The 20,905-nt window shown below is 39.6% G+C and overlaps 1 non-coding gene across 1 annotated transcript; it reads left to right on the top strand.

Annotated features, from left to right (window-relative positions):
• The first annotated feature begins 13,746 nt into the window (after positions 1-13,746).
• On the top strand, positions 13,747-13,932 carry LOC113180714 (U2 spliceosomal RNA). Its single transcript, XR_003300503.2, has one exon. It is a non-coding gene; the product is annotated as a U2 spliceosomal RNA (small nuclear RNA).
• Positions 13,933-20,905: the final 6,973 nt, after the last annotated feature.

The raw sequence follows: 20,905 nt of genomic DNA, 5'->3' as shown, positions 1-20,905 counted from the left end.
GTCGATGCTGGAGTGAAACAGAGGATAACATGATGAGCCCTGCAGGCATCCAAAGGCACAATTCCACTTACCTAAGTATGATAATGTAGCTGAAATGGACTGATTCCTTTAAAACCAAAAACTATCACAGCTCACACAGTTGAACCAGATAATTTGAAAAGCCACCTAAAACTATTAGGAAACTGAATTTATAATTAATTTTCTGAAAAAGAACTCGCTAACCCAGATTTCACTGGAGAATTTTATCAAACATTCAAAAGAGAGCTAAGTCCAATTTTACAAACTCTCTTAAAAGAAATAAGAGAGCAAGGAAACTTCCCAAGTCATTCTAGGAAGCCAGCCTAACCCTCACACCAAAACCAGATAAAAATGGTAAAAAGAAATAGTCAGGGATCGAAGGAGGGGAGGGAGGAAGGGAGGAAGGGAAAGGAAACTGGAGATCAACATTCATCATGAATATAGATGCAAGAAAGTCATAACCGAATGTTGACAAACAGAATCATACAATTTATAAAAAGAATTATATACCATGAACAAATAGGGCTAGTTCTGGGAATGTAAGACTGGTTCAATATTTGAAAATCAATCAACAATTTAATGTAATCCAACCTATTAGTGGTCTAAATAAGAAAAATGAGCATGTTGAGCAGCGCAGAAAAACCATTTGACAAAATTCTGTACAAAAATTTATGATAAAAAAATCTTTTATGAAAATAGAATTAAAGGAGACATTCCTCAAATTGATAAAAAATGTCTATAAAGCTGGATGTGGTAGCACATGCCTGTAATTCCAGCAGCTTGGGAGGCTGAGAGAGGAGGATCACAAGTTTTTAAAGCCAGCCTCAGCAATTTAGCAAGTCCCTAAGCAACTTAGCAAGACCTTGTCTCAAAAACAAATAAAAACTTCAAAATGGATTATGAACATCAATGTAAATTGTAGAGTTATAAAACTTCTAAGGAGAAGATGGCGATGGGAAGGGAGTGAGCCGCTCTGTGCCCCTGGCCGTGGCGCCCGCAGCGTGTGTTGCCGCATCTTAAAAGAAAAAGTAAAGATCATTAAAGGAGATCTGTCGACAAAGACTAAGCACCGTGTCAAGAAAGGGGCCTAGGTGGAGTGAGTCTGTCACGACTCCAGCACGAGCGTAAGGCTGCAGTCTCCGAGCTGCCCGGCTCTCTCGGGCCGGCTTTCCCTCTCCTCTCCGCCTTTCCGCCTTGCTTCTCTCCTCCATCTCTTCCTCCCACGCTCACTCTCTGAATCTCATTTCAATTTCTTTCCCCCGCCCTGCCCGCTCTCTTGCATGCCCAGTCACCCGGCCCGCACAGCCCCGAGGCGCTGCCTCCCCTCCCCCCAGCCCACATTCCCTCCCCGGCCTCCACCGCTTCCTGCGGAGCTTGTTAGAGCAGTCTCTTCACCGCGAGTGAGCCGCCGACCCGCCGAGCAAAATGGAACAGCTGATAAGATGAGTGACAATTTAAAATCTAAGGGATCCAACATGGCAGCGGACGCGGAGAGATCAAGTCTCTAACCCCTCACAGGCATAGGGAGACGTTAACTGTCAAAATGCTGTTTGCTCGGGATCACTAGGCAATGTTGAGCTGACGTGGATCTGGGGCGAACAGTCTGGGCTTCTCAGAACACACCAAGCCCGGATCAGCTGCATTCAAGCTCCGGTTCGCCTGCTTCTAGTGACTCAGCACTAACGATCCCGCTGAAATAACTGGTCGGCCCTCCTGAACTTACCGAGGTAAAAGCCAACCAAGCACGATAGCCAGACTGAGGGAATCAGGAGTGAAGTGGGACTAGCGGCGCAGAACTCCCGGCTACCGCTCCCACCAGTGTTGACAACAGAGGTCCCTTGCACCAGTACCAGGGGAGTTCCTACCGGAGGGCAAACAAATTCGCTGGGGGTTCTCAGCCCCAAGCTCTACAAACTTAGGGTCTGAGGGAGGCAAACAGGGAGAGTGTGCCCAGGCGTTCATGAAAACAGGGCTCCCAGGAGCAGCAGACCTAGCGTGTAGCCAGTATTGTGGTGAGCGTCACCAGTGAGCGGGGCCTGGCTTGAGGAAACACAAGAGAAGGCCCTAGGCACTCAGGATTGGAGACCCACACAGTCTGGGAGGAAGAGCTGCTGCACAGTGATTGGATCCCACCTATTGAGAAGAGAAGCTTGGCCCAGTGGGCACAGCTCCACCTACTGGGAGAGAAGTTAATCGAGCTCTATGACTGCATTTATTATTATTATTATTATATTTCTCTTATTTTATTTTCATTTTTGTTGTTGTTGTTGTTCTTTAACTTTTTTTATTAATGTTTTCAATTTTTTAATTCTTTTTATTTTATTATTATTTTTTTAAACTTTAATTTCCAATTTTTATTATCATTTTTTTGTTTTAAATTTTTGTTTTTTCTTTTCTTTCTTTCTTTCTTTCTTTCTTTCTTTCTTTCTTTCTTTTCAATTTTCTTCTTTTGTCTTTTTGTTTCTTTTCAATTTTCTTATTCCCCCTTCCTTGAATTCTACCTGCCTACACTCATTCTCTTTAGTGACTTCTTCCCTTCCCTTCTAATAACTTTCCTCCCAAGCATCAAATAAATTTATAAGAGTAAACAGTAACTCAGCAGTCAAACAGAACAAGAAGTAACATGAGCAGCATAAAAAACAAGGAAGAAAAGGAGTACAAACAATGAAGGACAGCCTAAATATTCAGGAGGACCTAGAGTCATCAGAAAAATGTTCATATAAAGAACTCAAGGAATACCTTAGACAGATGGAAAGGAACCTTAAAGAGGATATGAGACAGCAAATCCAAACAGCGAAAGATCACATTGAAAATGAATTACATAAACAGATAAAAGAAGAAGTTAAGCATCTTTATCAGGAGATAGAGATTATAAAAAAAATCAAACAATAATTCTAGAAATGAAGGAAACGATAAACCAAATTAAAAACTGAATCGAGAGTATCACTAACAGAGTGGAGCAAGTAGAAGCCAGAACGTCAGATAATGAAGACAAAATATATCATCTTGAAGAGAGTCTAGCCAACTCAGATAGGCTGGTAAAAAATCACGAGAAAAACATCCAAGAGATTTGGGATAACATAAAAAAAAAAACTTACTAGTCATCGGGATAGAGGAAGGTACAGAGATTCATACCAAGGGAATGAGTAACCTGTTGAATGAAATAATTACAGAAAACTTTCCAGAAATAAAAAAGGAATCAGATATACAAATTGTAGATGCATACAGGACACGGAGCACACAAAATCACAGTAGACCAACGCCAAGACACATTGTTATGAAGATATCCAATACACAGAACAAAGAGAAAATATTAAAAGCTACAAGAGAAAGGAGGCAGATTACATTTAGGGGTAAACCAATAAGGATAACAACGGATTTTTCATCACAGACACTGAAAGCGAGAAGATCCTGGAACAACGTATTTCAAACACTGAAAGACAATGGATGCCAACCAAGAATTCTGTATCCAGCAAAATTAAGCTTCAGGTATGACAACGAAATAAAAATCTTTCATGATAAACAAAAGCTAAAAGAATTTGTAGCCAGAAAACCAGCATTGCAAAGCGTCTTGAGCAAAACACTACATGAGGAAGAAATGAAAAACAATAACCAAAACCATCAGTGGGAAGTGCCTCGGTAAAGACAGAGGATGGGGGGAAAGCTAATCATGGAAAAACAAACTAAATTAGAAAAAAAAAAGATAAATAAACATGGCAGGAAGTACAAACCATATATCAATAGTAACTCTAAGCGTTAATGGTTTAAACTCTCCAATAAAGCGACATAGGCTGGTAACATGGATTAAAAAAAAACAAATCCAACAATATGCTGCCTCCAGGAGACATAGGCTGGTAACATGGATTTAAAAAACAAATCCAACAATATGCTGCCTCCTCCTTTTCTGATTGGAAAAGACATACACAGGCTCAAGGTGAAAGGTTGGGAAAAAATATACCACGCACATGGTCCTCGTAAGCAAGCAGGGGTGGCCATCCTCATATAGAATTAAATCAACTTCAAGACTAAGTTAATCAAAAGGGATAAGGAAGGACATTATATACTGTTAAAAGGAACCATTCACCAACAAGATATAACAATTATCAATATTTATGCACCAAATAATGGTGCTGCGATGTTCATAAAACAAATTCTCCTCAAGTTCAAGAATCAAATAGACCACAACACAATAATTATGGGTGACTTCAACACACCTCTCTCACCATTGGACAGATCCTCCAAACAACAGTTGAATAAAGAAACTATTGACCTCAATATCACAAACAATAACCTAGACTTAACTGACATATATAGAATATATCAACCATCATCAAGTGGATATACTTTTTTCTCAGCAGCACATGGATCCTTCTCAAAAAGAGACCATATATTATGCCATAGGGAAACCCTCAGTAAATATAAAGGGGTGGAGATAATACCATGCATTTTATCTGATCATAATGGAATGAAACTGGAAATCAATGATAAAAGAAGGAAGGAAAAATCCTACATCACATGGAAAATGAACAATATGTTACTGAATGATCAATGGGTTACAGAAGACATAAAGGAGGAAATCAAAAAATTCTTAGAGATAAATGAAAATACAGACACAACATATCGGAATCTATGGGACACAATGAAAGCAGTTTTAAGAGGGAAATTCATCGCCTGGAGGTCATTCCTCAAATAAAGGAAAAACCAACAAATAAATGAGCTCACACTTCATCTCAAAGCCCTAGAAAAGGAAGAGCAAAACAACAGCAAATGTAGCAGAAGGCAAGAAATAATTAAAATCAGAGCAGAAATCAACGAAATTGAAACAAAAGAAACTATTGAAAAAATTAACAAAACTAAAAGTTGGTTCTTCGAAAAAATAAATAAGATCGACAGACCCTTAGCCATGCTAACGAAGAGAAGAAGAGAGAGAACTCAAATTACTAACATACAGGATGAAAAAGGCAATATCATAACAGATGCTACAGAAATACAGAAGACAATTAGAAATTATTTTGAAAACCTATATTCCAATAAAATAGAAGATAGTGAAGACATTGATAAATTTCTTAGGTCATATGATTTGCCCAGACTGAGTCAGGAGGATACACACAATTTAAACAGACCAATATCAATGGATGAAATAGAAGAAGCAATCAAAAGACTACCAACCAAGAAAAGCCCAGGACCAGATGGGTACACAGCGGAGTTTTACAAAACCTTTAAAGAAGAATTAATACCAATACTTTTCAAGTTATTTTAGGAAATAGAAAAAGAGGGAGCTCTGCCAAATTCATTCTATGAGGCCAACATCACCCTGATTCTGAAACCAGACAAAGACACCTCAAAGAAAGAAAATTACAGACCAATATCTCTGATGAACCTAGATGCAAAAATCCTCAATAAAATTCTGGCGAATAGGATACAAAGGCACATCAAAAAAATTGTGCACCATGATCAAGTAGGATTCATCCCTGGGATGCAAGGATGGTTCAATATACGAAAATCAATAAATGTTATTCACCACATCAATAGACTTAAAGATAAGAACCATATGATCATCTCAATAGACGCAGAAATGGCATTCAACAAAGTACAGCATCCCTTTATGTTCAAAACATTAGAAAAACTAGGGATAACAGGAACTTACCTCGACATTGTAAAAGCTATCTATGCTAAGCCTCAGGCTAGCATCATTCTGAATGGAGAAAAATTGAAGGCATTCCCTCTAAAATCTGGAACAAGACAAGGATGCCCCCTATCACCAATTCTATTCAATATAGTTCTCAAAACACTGGCCAGAGCAATTAGACAGACGAAAGAAATTAAAGGCATAAAAATAGAAAAAGAAGAACTTAAATTATCACTATTTGCAGTTGACATGATTCTATACCTAGAAGACCCAAAAGGGTCTACAAAAAAACTAATAGAACTAATAAATGAATTCAGCAAAGTGGCAGGATATAAAATCAACACACATAAATCAAAGGCATTTCCGTATATCAGAGACAAATCTTCTGAAACGGAATTGAGGAAAAACACTCCATTCACAATATCCTCAAAAAAAAATAAAATACTTGGGAATCAATCTAACAAAAAAGGTGAAAGACTTATACAATGAAAACTACAGAACCCTAAAGAGAGAAATAGAAGAAGATCTTAGAAGATGGAAAAATATACCCTGTTCATGGATAGGCAGAACTAACATTATCAAAATGGCGATATTACCAAAAGTTCTCTATAGGTTTAATGCAATGCCAATCAAAATCCCAATGACATTTCTTGTAGAAATAGATAAAGCAATCATGAAATTCATATGGAAAAATAAAAGACCCAGAATAGCAAAAACAATTCTAAGCAGGAAGTGTGGACCAGGCGGTGTAGCGATACCAGATTTCAAACTATATTACAGAGCAATAGTAACAAAAACAGCATGGTACTGGTACCAAAACAGGCGGGTGGACCAATGGTACAGAATAGAGGACACAGAGACTAATCCACAAAGCTACAACTATCTTATATTTGATAAAGGAGCTAAAAGCATGCAATGGAGGAAGGATAGCATCTCCAACAAATGGTGCTGGGAGAACTGGAAATCCATATGCAACAAAATGAAACTGAATCCCCTCCTCTCACCATGCACAAAAGTTAACTCAAAGTGGATCAAGGAGCTAAATATCAAATCAGAGACTCTGCGTCTGATAGAAGAAAAAGTTGGCTCCAATCTACATATTGTGGGGTCGGGCTCCAAATTCCTCAATAGGACACCCATAGCACAAGAGTTAATAATAAGAATCAACAAATGGGACTTTCTTAAACTGAAAAGTTTTTTCTCAGCAAGAGAAACAATAAGAGAGGTAAATAGGGAGCCTACATCATGGGAACAAATTTTTACTCCTCACACTTCAGATAGAGCCCTAATATCCAGAGTATACAAAGAACTCAAAAAATTAGACAATAAGAAAACAAATAACCCAATCAACAAATGGGCCAAGGACCTGAACAGACACTTCTCAGAGGAGGACATACAATCAATCAACAAGTACATGAAAAAATGCTCACCATCTCTAGCAGTCAGAGAAATGCAAATCAAAACCACCCTAAGATACCATCTCACTCCAGTAAGATTGGCAGCCATTATGAAGTCAAACAACAACAAGTGCTGGCGAGGATGTGGGGAAAAGGGTACTCTTGTACATTGCTGGTGGGACTGCAAATGGGTACGGCCAATTTGGAAAGCAGTATGGAGATTCCTGGGAAAACTGGGAATGGAACCACCATTTGACCCAGCTATTGCCATTCTCGGACTATTCCCTGAAGACCTTAAAAGAGCGCACTACAGGGATACTGCCACATCGATGTTCATAGCAGCACAATTCACAATTGCTAGACTGTGGAACCAACCCAGATGCCCTTCAATAGATGAATGGATTAAAAAAAATGTGGCATTTATACACCATGGAGTATTACGCAGCACTTAAAAATGACAAAATCATGGAATTTGCAGGGAAATGGATGGCACTAGAGCAGATTATGCTTAGTGAAGCTAGCCAATCCCTAAAAAAACAAATACCAAATGTCTTCTTTGATATAATGAGAACAACTAAGAACAGAGCAGGGAGAAAGAGCAGGAAGAAAAGATTAACATTAAACAGAGACATGAGGTGGGAGGGAAAGGGAGAGAAAAGGGAAATTGCATGGAAATGGAGGGAGACCCTCATTGTTATACAAAATTACATATAAGAGGTTGTGAGGGGAATGGGATAATAAACAAGGAGGTAAATGAATTATAGAGGATGGGGTAGAGAGAGAAGATGGGAGGGGAGGGGAGGGAGGATAGTAGAGGATAGGAAAGGTAGCAGAATACAACAGTTACTAATATGGCAGTATGTAAAAATGTGGATGTGTAACCGATGCTGCAATCTGTATTTGCAATCTGTATTTGGGGTAAAAATGGGAGGTTCATAACCCACTTGATTCTAATGTATGAAATATGATATGTCAAGAGCTTTGTAATGTTTTGAACAAACAATAAAAAATAAAATAAAATAAAATATTTTAAAAGTTTAAAAAAAAACTTCTAAGGAAAAAAATTGAAATCTCTAAGGTCTAGGCTTCGGCAAGAGTTGTTACATTTAAAAAAATTTTAAATACTTTTTGTAGTTGTAGATGGACAGAATGCCTTTATTTTGTTTGTTTATTTTTATGTGGTGCTGAGGATTGAACCCGGTGCCTCATGCATGCTAGGCAAGCACTATGCCACTGAGCTACAGCCCCAGCCCAAGAGTTGTTAATTTTTTTTCCAAAATTTTGATCTGTAAAAGGAAAAAAAAATAATCTGGACTTTACCAGAACTAAAGACATTGCATTTGCAAAAGGTCCTTCTAAGAAAACAAGTCTCTTCCATTAAGAGAAAATATTTTCAAACTAGATATCTGACCAAAGATTAATATACAGACTGTATAAAGAAAATTCATTACGGACACTGTGGTGCAAACCTGTAATCCCAGCAATTTAAGAAACTGAGGCAGGAGGATTGCAATTCCGGCCAGCCTCAGCAACTTAGTGAGATATTTCTGTCTCAAAAAAAAAAAAAAAAGGTTGGGGGTGTAGCTCAGTGATAGAGCGACCCTAGATTCAATCCTCACTACTGAAACAATAATAGCAACAACACCTACAACTATTAAAGTGAAAAAGAAAAAAAATGGGCAAAAGACAGACATTTCACTAAAGAGAATATAGAGATGGCAAAATTAACATGCAAAAAGATGTTTGACACCGTGAGCCACTAGGGAAATGCACATGGAGCTCATTATGACAGATTGCTATATACCTACCAGCACAGATGAAGGAAAAAAAATAGTGACAAAACCAGGTGGTGGCAAAGAGGAGGAGCAACTGGGTCACTCATAATTTGCCGGTGTAAATACTAGCCACTCTGTAAAATTGTTTCTTTTAAAAATTAAACATGAAACTACCATAAGACCTAGTAATTATGATCCTGGAAATTTACCAAAGAAAAATGAGAATTTATGTTCATGCAAAAACTTATACAAAAATGTCTATAGCAGCTTTATTCATAAGCACACAAACAGGTCACAAGCCAGTTGTCCCTCAGGGTGAGAGTGTCCAGAGTGGGCTGAGGCAGATGCTGCAGAAGCTCACATGTGGACTGTGTGGAGCTTTCCAGAGAAAGCGCATGACTGGGGCAGACATAGGGTGTGTGTGGAGGGATGGGGAGAGAATAGTGAAGGCGCACTAGCAGATCCAAAGAGTTAATCTAGAGTTGGGTACATTGTGAACTGAATCTTTAAAGTCACAGGTTTCCCAGATCTGTGAATACTGCTTCAATAGGGCAGCCTCCTTGGCGGTGAAGGGGCATGTGCTTTTCTTCTTTAGCAGGATGTGACTTGCTACCTACATATAGAACGACGTTGTGTGGACCCGTTGTGTTGTTGCTTTTGTGTGTGGGGTTATGGGCGCCTATGCAGGATGTATAAGTACATATAATATATAAGCCAAAAGGATTGGACTAACTAAGTCAGCCAAGGGACTCTGGTATATAGGACGCATGTTCCTCCAAAGTACCATAAGATGGCAGTACATGGGCACAGCATTTAAAACTTTCTTCCACTGAGAAAATGTTGAAACCGAACTATCCGCTGGTAATTCCTCTGCCATCCTGGGAAACTCTACACTCCAAGGCTTACAGGGCATGATGATAATGTGTTGTAAGCACGTGCAGAATTTGTTGAGGTAAATACAAAGATTTCAAAGATGACAAGAGATCAAGTAGTTAAAATCCTTCCGAGTGCTCAGTAAAATTTGCTCCTGAAGACGGAAGTGAATGATACTTGATAAAAGAATCTGTAATTGCTGCTGTAAATTAATAATCTGTAAATTAAGAATTTAACCCTATGTCAGGCATATATATAATCGAGTCCTTACATATATTATTAAACCTTACTGTTTTCATCTGGAATACTGATGATTATCCTCATTTTACAGACTGGGAAAAGGTGGACTAGAGCCGTTAGGAATTTCGGTAATGGAATACAGACGGTGAAGACTGAGGTGCAAACTGGTTTAATCCCGTTTGCCTGATCCACAACAATCATCCAGTACACCGTATCTCCGCTAGGTGGTGCTCGTGTCTAACCTGTGATTGTTGGTGATCCTTGAAGTCTGTCCAACACTATTAAACTGGAAAGGGTCTTTCTCTTCATCAAAAATATTTTGCAACTAATTATTTGTATATTCATTCCCACCACCAACTGAGAATATCCCTTAGCTTGGAATTAGTGATAACAGTAATTAGCAATTTATTATCAAGAAAAAGTTTTATCTCTGGTACCCTGTTGGTGGGATTGTTAATTAGTTCATCACTATGGAAATCAGTATGGAGGTTCCTCAAAAAGATTAGATATGAAATCACCATATTGACCCAGCTATACCACTCCTCAGTATTTATCCTAAAGAATTAAAGTCACCAATGGATAAAGAAAATGTGGTGTATATATACACAATGGAATATTAATCAGCCATAAAGAATGAAATTATGGCATTTGCTGGTAAATGGATGGAACTGGATACTGTCATGCTAAGCGAAATAAGCCAATCCTCAAAAAACCAAAGGCCAAATGTTCTCTCTGATATGCATATGCTAACACACAATAAGAGGGGAGGGAAGAATAGAAGTTCATTAGATTAGACAAAGAAGAATGAAGGAAAGAGAAGGGGGTGGGAATAGGAAAGACAGTAGAATGAATCAGACATAACTTTCCTATGTTCATATATGAACATACGACCAATGTAACGCCACAAGAATGGGAGGTTATACTCCATGTATGTATGATATGTCAAAATACACTCTACTATTATGTGTATCTAAAAAGAATTTTAAAAAATTATAAAGATTTAAGAAGAAAATCATCATATTGAAGCAATACATGCTCCCCATGTTTATAGCATCACAATTCACAACAGCCAAATTACAACTATAATACACCAATAAAATATATGGAAAAAAGTTCATAAGATTCTTTACAAGAGTACTTCATTTTTTGTTTCCCACTTCAATTGTACAACTAAAATTACAAGACACCCAAAATACCATGAATTAACAACTCCTGGAAGTGATAGATCCCAAGTAAGCATAAACAGCTACCTTCAAATGGTAGTTTCCTGCCATACATTTGGTTTGGTGTTGAGCAGAGGGAAAGTAAGATGGCTAGATACCAATAGTTACATTTTTAAAAATTAACTTTGCAAAGCTGACTTTTTCCAATTCCCATTTCTATCTGGGAGTATAGAGGTATCAAGATGCCAAATACTCCATAGTACTTAAGTGATAGAATACTGAAAAGAATGTAAAGATAGGCAGGCAGGAAGGAGGGAGACAGGAAAAGTCTATTGGACATACATCTATTTTATCTACATACAGAAAACCCATGGGGATCCTGCCTACTCACTGCCACCCCAGCTCAGCAGTTCATGTTCACACCTCCACCCCCCAACCCAGGCAACAACTTGGTGGAAGAAGGGAAACAAGATCAATTTAGGATAAAGTAAATAGGGAATCAGAACCTTCCCTTTTTTTTTTTTAACTGAAAATGCCAAATCCTATCAAAGTGAATTTAGCATGTGAATTTTCACTAAAGACATCTCTATTTTTTGACTTGCACATTTATGATATATGTGATTTCCAAATGTGATATGAAGTTATTTAAGGTGGGCATTATCTCTTTTTTACCAATCCAGAAACTTGTAGCTTTCCTAAGTGATATATCCAGGGAAACAATGAATTTAGAAAATTAGACTTTCAAGCATAGTAAAATATCATCTAGCTGGGTGTGGTAGTTCATACCTATAATCTCAGCTACTGTGGAGGCTGAGGCAGGAGGATCAAAAGTTCAAAGCCAGCCTCAACAACTTAAGGAGACTCTGCCTCAAAAAGGTGTGGTAGGGGCTGGGGATGCAGCTCAGTTGGCAGAGTGCTTGCCTTACATGCACAGAACCCTGGGTTCAATCCCCAGCACCAAATAAATAAAGTCAACATATTATTTTTTTTTTTAAAGTGTGGTGGGCTGAGGATGTAGGTCAGGGGTAAAGCGCCCCTAAGTGGAATCTCTATTGATGAGATAAAAGTTGTGTGACTAGGGGGACTATCAGGTTTCAGACCAGCCCTGCAGATCCTCTAAGGTGAGTTCAGCCATGTGAGACCCATCAGACTGCTGCTTGCTTTCCCCCAGCTCTGTTCAGCTGTGTGGGTGCAGACCATGGCTTGGAGGTGAGATGGAAATAGAAGGCCTTGAGGGCACATACAAGGAAGTAATTCCAACAACTGGCTGGGTAATTAAAGCTGGAAGAGGCAGAAAGTGAGAGTCTGAGAGGAGGAAGCAGGCCACTGTTAAAGGGGATGGGACCAATGCATTGGCAGTCTGGCTGTGGGGAGGGTGCCAGAGGGAGTGAGCTGTGATAGAGAGCAAGATGCACAAGATTTCTGTTAGGGAAAGCTGTCAGTATTTGTCAGGACAGGTCTGGGAAATGACCATTGGAATGAATGGCTGAAAAGACAAGATCTTTGGCAGAGAACCGAGATGCCAGGATATTGGAAATGTTATTTACAAAAATATTGACATCACCAAACAGAGAGTGTTAGAGAAAGTGACAGTGAGGCAGGAAGTGAACCTTCAAGGAAGAAAATCCTCTGCAGCCTTTGGTAGATGACTGTCACCAGGAAGGTGGTGGGAGAAATGGGGTATCATAGAAGCAGGGAGAATGTTCCAGGAAAGGAACAATGAATGGTGAGGAAGACAGCCACCTTTGGGCCCATGGATATGCAAACAGGGCATGAAAGAAGACATCAGCATTCTGACAGAACAAAAAGAGAAAAAGAGGTTGCAGTCAGAGCTGTGAAGTCAGCCACATCCACTACTGAACAATGGAAAGGTGACTTGTGTGACCAAGGAACTGAACTTTCAATAGAACTTAATTCAAATTCAGTTAAAAACTGAATCAGAGTAAAATATTGTATTAGTCAGCTTTCAGTTACTGTATCACAGATCTGAAGTAATCGACTTATAAGGAAGAAAGGTTTATTTTGGCTGTTTCAGAGATTTCCGTTCATGGTTGTTTGGCCCCATTGCTTTCGGGCCTGTGGTGAGGCAGCATATCATAGCAGGGAATATGTGGTGGAGCTAGCTGCTCACCTTCTGGCAGTCAGGAAGCAAAGAAAGGAAGAGAGGACCAGACAGGGTCCCACCATTCTCTTCAAGGCTACCTCCCCAGTGACCCCAAGAACTCCTACTAGACCTCTTAAAGGTTCCAATCCCTTCCAATAGCACCAAGCAGAGAACCACACCTTTAACACATGGGCCTTTGGGGAACATTCCAGATCCATACTATAACAAATGTTTTTCTCTTAAACATAGGTTTATTGATTTGGTAGGATTTCATTTCATTGTAACTGTTGGAAATCCAAACTGAGATGTACTCTACCTATAAAATGCATTGCTGATTTCAAAGAGTTAATGTGGGGGATATAAAATAGCTAATATTTTTATAGTTTTTGTGTGTTGAAATATATGGGGTTACATAAAATGTTATGAAAATTAATTTCACCTTTCAACTTTTTTTTTCTTATTTACTACTAGAAGATTTGGAATGAGGCCTATATGTTCAGTGCTAGCCTAGAGAAAGATGAAGGGACCATGGAGGGGAAAGGTCGAGATTGCTTCTCAGCCTTTTGGCTAAGATCAAATGTTGTTTCTGTTCTTATCAGCTTAGTATCTGATATGTCCTCTACCCAAGGACAATACATTAAATGGATTTTTGGAAATAGGAGATGGAATAGCCTGCTCTGTATACTCCATGCATCAAACAGATTACAGTATCTCCAGGAATGATGCACCAAAAAAGAAAAGGTAGAAGACATATGGCATTTCACTGACAAATGACCAAGCAGCACAGAGGAAGGCTCTAGGGATGGTCAGGAATGGAAGAAGGGGTCAGAGAGTTAGATGCACAGTCGTATGGGACAAGTGCCTCAAGGTTGAGGGACCACCAGGGAGTCTTGGGAGTCTCTTGGTGCCTGGAATGAATAAGCAAAGGCAACAGTCAGTCATAAAGAGGTAAGTCCTGATTTTCTCAAAACAGACATGGTATTGAGGCCATGAATTTTTTCAGGTAGGTAGGAGGCCCAGTGCTAGCTGGGAATCCCAATTCACTCTGTCAAAAGGGGCAGGGAGAAGAACTCGACAGGATTTACTAATGGATTGGAAGTGGGGTCTGAAAGTAAAAGAGGAGTCAAGGGTGACTCTAAGCTCTGACCTGAGCAAACTTGAAGGATGGAGTTGCATGTCATCAGATAGGGGAGACAGCTGGTAAAACGTTGGGGTGCACAGAGGGAGGACATGAGTTCCCACTGGGATTTGTGAAGTTTGAGATTCCTGTTAGACCTCCAACTAGAGATCTTAAAAAGGCAATTGGCAACAGGAGTCTCTGGTTCAAAGGAAAGATGAACCTAGAGACATAGATCTGAGCATCTTCAGCATATAGATGGTATTTAAGACAATGGACTATGAATTCTGAGATCAAATAATTGTATACCAATTAGAGATCAATTCATAGTCACGTTCGTCATTTTGAATAGCCATGGCATAAATAACTCCCAATTCATTTTTAAAGGTGGTTTTTTAAAGTGCATATTATCTAATGATATTTGGCTTAATGTAATTTTACAATGACCGTATTTACTCCGGACACACACCAGATTATAGGTAGTACAAGAATCCAGAAACTAGACTGACGTTACCACATTTCATCATTCAGAGACACTATAGCTGCTCATCCAGAATTTTCTACCTTCTGCTCACCCTCACCTCATTCCTGTCTCATTGCAAACATTTCCCTGCACACTTGGAATCTTGTTACAATGAACAAAATGTTGAGTGAGAGGCTTTTGAACTGAACCACCCACAGTACCCAGCTGCGTTAGGTCAACTGGTGAACAGGCAAATCTCCAGTTCATACCCTCAGCATAGTGCTCTCTGCCCAGAAATTAACCAACAGCCTAAATTGCAATAAGAAGGAAAAAGGGGAAATTGCATCAGATGAATCATTCTTCCTTTTTTTCCCCCCTAGTTAGCTAAGAAAACACAAATAAACTCCTGATTATCACAGTTCAACCCTGGGTTGCTTCTGCATTCCACTTCCCTCCAGAAACCCCATGCCTCCCTACAGGTGTCCCTGCACCCTGCCCTCAGCCAGGCTGTACCCCATTCTTCAGCACCCACTTTCCTTGGACCCATTTGTGCCACTATACCCTGTAGTGAGCTCAATCTTGCCAGGAAAATGACTGATTCATTTTCTGAACACTCCCCTGCCAAAACCCCTACTGTGAACAACACAAAAGCTCTCCATCCTCCTCCAGGCTGGCCAGGCTCCAACCCTTCTGTGCCATCTGGACTTCCACTAAGTGCTACACCCTCCACTGTGCTTCTTGGACCAGCGCCAACAGAAATGCCTCCTTCTGTGCCTCCCACCAGACCCCCTCCAGGACCCCCAGGGCCCTTTCCTCCTTCAGGATCATCATGGCCCCCTTCTGGTGATTCTTACCCAGCCTGATCTGTGCCAGGCCCTGACCCCATACAGCCATATATTATATAAAATATGCCCTTTGCAGAGCTACCTATACCTTATGGTGCACCCAGATTCAGCAGGAGCTGGTCTTTTAGGGCCACAGGGATTCATGTCTTCCGGGCTTTGTGCATCAGAATCGGTAGGACCGTATCCTTTCCCTAATGTACTATACAGCCATCTCCAGGGCCATATCTCACTGTTGCTCCTCAGCAAGCATCAGAGGCAGCAACGCGTTTCATGGGACATGGGGCTACCAGGAGCCTGAGTACCCCCAGCACTTGCAGGATCATATCCCACACCAGAACTCTCTCCTACTCCCAGTAACCCTTTCCAGGTGTCTTGGGGACTTTCTGGTGTTCCATCAACAGCTGGTAGCTCCCCTTCCTGCCATTAAGTTGATAGCGGATGAAAAGATGGCATTTTTCAAACTGCATGCATATATGCATATTAAGGCTTGTATAAAAATTGCTGATTTCACTTTGAATGTTTTTGAAGGCATTTGTGGAAGAAGGTAGATCTTCTACCCAGGCCATTTCCTGTAGTTGCCCCCTCACACTACCCCAGTTCTTTAGAAGGAGCACATCTCTTGATTACTTCCTTATAAGGAAAACTGACACACTCTAGGGGTGTGCTATCAGAACATATACCAGTTTAGAGAACTTTAGCCAAACAGACATGACTCCTCCCTTTCCACAATGTGAATCCAAAATGCACGTCTTTCAGAGAGCCTTCTAGAATGTTCCATGTCCTCTATATGGCTTTTTGCATCCTTTAGTGTCATCTATGACCTATGGTGTCCTCTTTTCCCTGTATTTCCTGTACAGGGAAAGGCATACTCACATTCAGTTTTAGCTGTTTAGGAAAGAACTGATAATAGATATTGTGCTTTTGCTACGGCCATGTGCCAGAAGGCACATAAAAACTTTGTTACTCTTGCTGATGCCAAAGCCAAAATGTTCAGGAGGTTCAGGAGGGGGGTCACATTCATTCCTCACCAAACTTCTCACTTTGTGGTTCAAGAACTCTGGACAAGCATTGCCTACAATTCACTGTTCCACTGATGTTTACAAGGTGACAATTTGTCTAATTCTGTCATTCCTTTTGCTTTTTTTAGTTGGAATTCTTCCATAAAGGAAACATTTTCCTTATTAACTCCTTGATTTTCCTGAAATACAACTGAAACTCAAAGGGAGGATAAATGCTTGATTCTGTCCCTTTGTTTATAAACTTACAGAGAACTAGGTTGTGCCCAGTAGGCTCTAGTGGCAACAAATGCAGGATTTTGGTTGTTATTTTATTTTGTAATTGTATCAGGACGATATGTTTTAGGTCACAGACATCCCATTAGTGTCAAGACTGTCCTCTCTGGAGTCTCTTTCAGATTGGCTCATCTGTTCTCACTTCATCCCTTAAGTCTTTGATGCCTTCCTTGTTTCTGGCACAAGAGGGCTCTAAGCTCTTGGGACACAGGGAATACTTCTTAGAGACTCCAAAGAGGGAAGCCCTCATGGCCCAATTTTCCCCAAGATAAACTGCTAGCTACCACTCCTGAGTCATTTAAAAGGAAGCAGGAAATTAAAAATGTTAACAGAACCATCAGAAGTATTAGTCATTAAAAATGAAGTTGTAAAATGCTAAAGAGTAATGTGGAAATTTTTCATTTTCTCTCTACATACATACATGTATACAGTAAGTTTTTTTTCGAAATAGTTTCACAGGAAGTTGCAAAGATATACCCTTCACCCAATTTTCCCCAATGGTTCCATTTAAATAATCCTAGTAGAAACATAAAAACCTAAAAATTGACATTTGGCACAAGGTTATATAGTTAGTTCTGTGTCTTTGAATCACACAACACAACCCTCACTACATTCAGGATCTAGAACAATTCCATCACTACAAAGGTCTCCCACCTGCTGTACTTTTAGAACCAGCTCCACCCCTTGCATGACATCCCTAACAGTTGGAAACTATTGTTTTCCACTTTTCTGATTTGTTACCTCAAAGTTATGCAAATGTAATCATATAATACATGATCCTTGAGATTCCATATTGGTTTTCTATTATTCAATGCAATGCCATTGAGATGTTTCCAAGTTGCTATGTTCTGAAGTGTCTTAGTTCATTACTTTATTTTTTAATTTTTTTTTTTTGATGGACACCACGCCTTTGTTTATTTTTAAGTGGTGCTAAGGACCAAACCCAGTACCTCACACAGGCTCACAAGTACTCTGCCACTGAGCTACAGCCGCAGCCCAGTTCACTGTTTTTTATTGTTGAGTGTTTTTTCATGGTCTAGATGTTTCAGTCTGAACCATTCACCTATAGAAGAATATTTTTGTTATTTCTAATTTGGAGCTCCTCCAAATAAAGCTGCTACAATCATGTACATGTTTTTGTGTGGATGCAAGTTTTTATTTCTCTGAGATAAATATCAGGAGTGTGATTGCTGGGTCATATTTCAATTGCATAGCTCTAGGCAATCACTAATTTTGTTTTGCCTTTATACCAGGGTTTTGCAAAATACTGTCTTGAGTTAAATTCAGTTTATGGCCTATTTTTGTAAACAGTTTTATGGGAATACAGCCAAGACCATCCATTGGATGTCACCCACTGGCTAACCTAAGGTAAATAATGCTGTCTTTTCTAATCACTAGGTGCTAGAGGTACAATAAATACCTCTAGATACCTAGAGTCAGAAACAGCGTTATAGCTTAGAGGTAGAGTGCTTGCCTAGCACATGTGAGGCACTGGGTTCAATCCTCAGTGCCATATAAAAATAAACAAATAAAGAGGTACTGTGTCCTTTACAACTAAAAATTATTTAGAAATAAGCCAGGCATGGTGGTGCACGTTTTTAATTGCAGTGGCTTGGAAGGCTGAGGCAGGAGGATCCAGAGTTCAATGCCAGCCTCAACAACTTAGGCCCTAAGCAACTCAGTGAAACCCTAACTCTAAATTAAATATAGAAGGGGCTGGGGATGTTGGGCACCCCTTGGTTCAATCCCTGGTACCAAAAGAAAGGGAAAAAAAAGATAACTTAGAGGGGTGGCAAAAGAGAAAGTCTGGAAAAGGATGAAGTGGGAAGACAAGACAGGTTGGCATGAGAAGGTAAGTGTCTGCGGCTGGGTGAGAGATGCTAAGAAGATGGTTACATGCTAGAACTTTCAGGAAGCAGGTTTCTGAGGTAGAAGTGGGTCCAATCCCTTATTGGGCACCTAACTTTTTATATATCATTAGCAATGTGTAATGAGAAGTGTGTGTGTCTGTGTGTGTCTACAATCATCTAATTTAATGGACCAAAGGGCACAGATATAATGCCATAATAAGCACTCAAAACACAAAAGGGTGTATACCACCTAACAAGCCTCTCTGACCACAGCACCTGGGAGTCATACCATCAAAGCAATCTCATTATTCTTTATATCTTGGACTCAGACAAAAAGTAACAAGGCAAGCAACTATGAAGAGAAGCATAGCCAGCTACTCTGGAAATTCAGAGAGGGGAAGGAAAGGCACTGTGCTTAGGCTAGGGTATTCATAAAAGGCTCCAAGGCTGTGGAGTGTCTTGCAAGGAGAGGTGAAATAAAAGAAAAACGATGGAGATGGAAGCAAAGTACAAGTGACTCTGGAGTTAGTGAGCAGCAGAATAGGACAGGAAGGCCCTGGTGAAAGATGCTGGAGACAAGGCTGTGATGCAACAGGGAAGCAGAATGCTTATGAGACAGTGCCACTCTGGCCATTCTGCTTTTAATTCAGCAAGAGCACTTGAACTCACTTGAACAACTGAGTCTGCCAGTTGTTACCTCATCACCACAGCTAGTCAGATTAGAATTTACTTGAATTAATAAATGCTTCCTGTTAATACTGAGTATTACATAGATTATCTCTTGGGGAGAAAACGCAAGCTACTGAACTGAAGCCAGTATATGAACTCCACATTTGAACATTTGTACCTGTAGATACACAGCTATGTCTGCAAGGGGACATATTCTATCAGCCAAGTTTTCTTGGGGATAGGCAACAGAATCTGCCTCTAAATGATATTAAAAGAAAGGAGTTTGATAGAGGGATGTGAAAGATCTCATAGAATTGGAGGTCAGAAAGGATGAGTCAAGATGATCTAATGGGTTTCATGGCAAAATTAACTTGACATCCTGGAATGGAAACAGTCAAAGTACTTTTTCTAGCTTCTGGCTGTTCTGATGAAGACATAATGATCCAGGAGAGTTCAGAGATTCAGCTGGTCTGGCTCTATTGATGTGCCTAGTCCTTCATTGGCGGAAAGGAGGGCACTTCGTCTTACAGCTCTTAAAGACTACACCCAACATGTGAGAGAGAATTCCCAAATGGGAAATGCTGCTCCCAAAAGAAAGCAGGCACTCAACAGCTGAAGAACCACAAATCTCTCCACTACAGTTATGTTCTTAATTTGGGCTTCCTGAGGGAAGGCGACACCCATATCACACTCCTCTAGGATGGTAGTGATTTCTAACAGTGTTATAATGATCAGAGAATCATGCCAAATAAGCACGTCTTGGCTCTGAATACACTACAGATGCATACATATGCGTCTATTAGAGTACATAGTATATAAATCTAATTTTCTTGGGTGTAAGCAACAGATTCTGCCTCTCATAGTAGAAAATTATGCCCAAGAAAAATGGACAAATTATAAAAAGATAAAACAAAATTGACCAAAATAGAATATAAAAATGTTCTTGGGCCAAAAACCAAAATGAAGCCATCTGATGACACTAAGGTGATGTGCAATGTCCCAGGTGTCCTTCACCAACTACCGGTTATAAATCATTTAACTGGGTTCAGATCAAGGTTTTGGAGCTTTCGAGTGAGGCAATAGAAAGGCAGAAGTTAGAAGAGGGAAGGAAAGAGACAAAAACACAATCACAAAATGACAACACACATGAGGAAATGACATGCTAAGAGAAAAACCAACAAAATCAACAATCTGAACATCCTAAAAAAGATTTAAAACAAAAGTTGAGGGTATTCAAAGAGATAAATAGAAGTTACACTTTAATTTAAGAAAAGACTTTGAACTATTTTTTAAAAAAGGAATGAAATAAAATTGGATGAACATAAAGAAGAATCAATTAGAAAATTTGGAAAAAATGTATGGCTCAATTAGTGTCTAAAATAAACAGTAAACAGTATACTAGCAAATTGGAACAGAGGAAATTACCTCAAATGCAACACAATACACACTTATACCTCCTTTCAACTGAGA

The sequence above is a fragment of the Urocitellus parryii genome, chromosome 6, assembly GCF_045843805.1.
Source record: "Urocitellus parryii isolate mUroPar1 chromosome 6, mUroPar1.hap1, whole genome shotgun sequence".
Lineage (NCBI taxonomy): Eukaryota > Metazoa > Chordata > Mammalia > Rodentia > Sciuridae > Urocitellus > Urocitellus parryii.
This window is presented reverse-complemented; position numbering and strand designations above follow the sequence as displayed.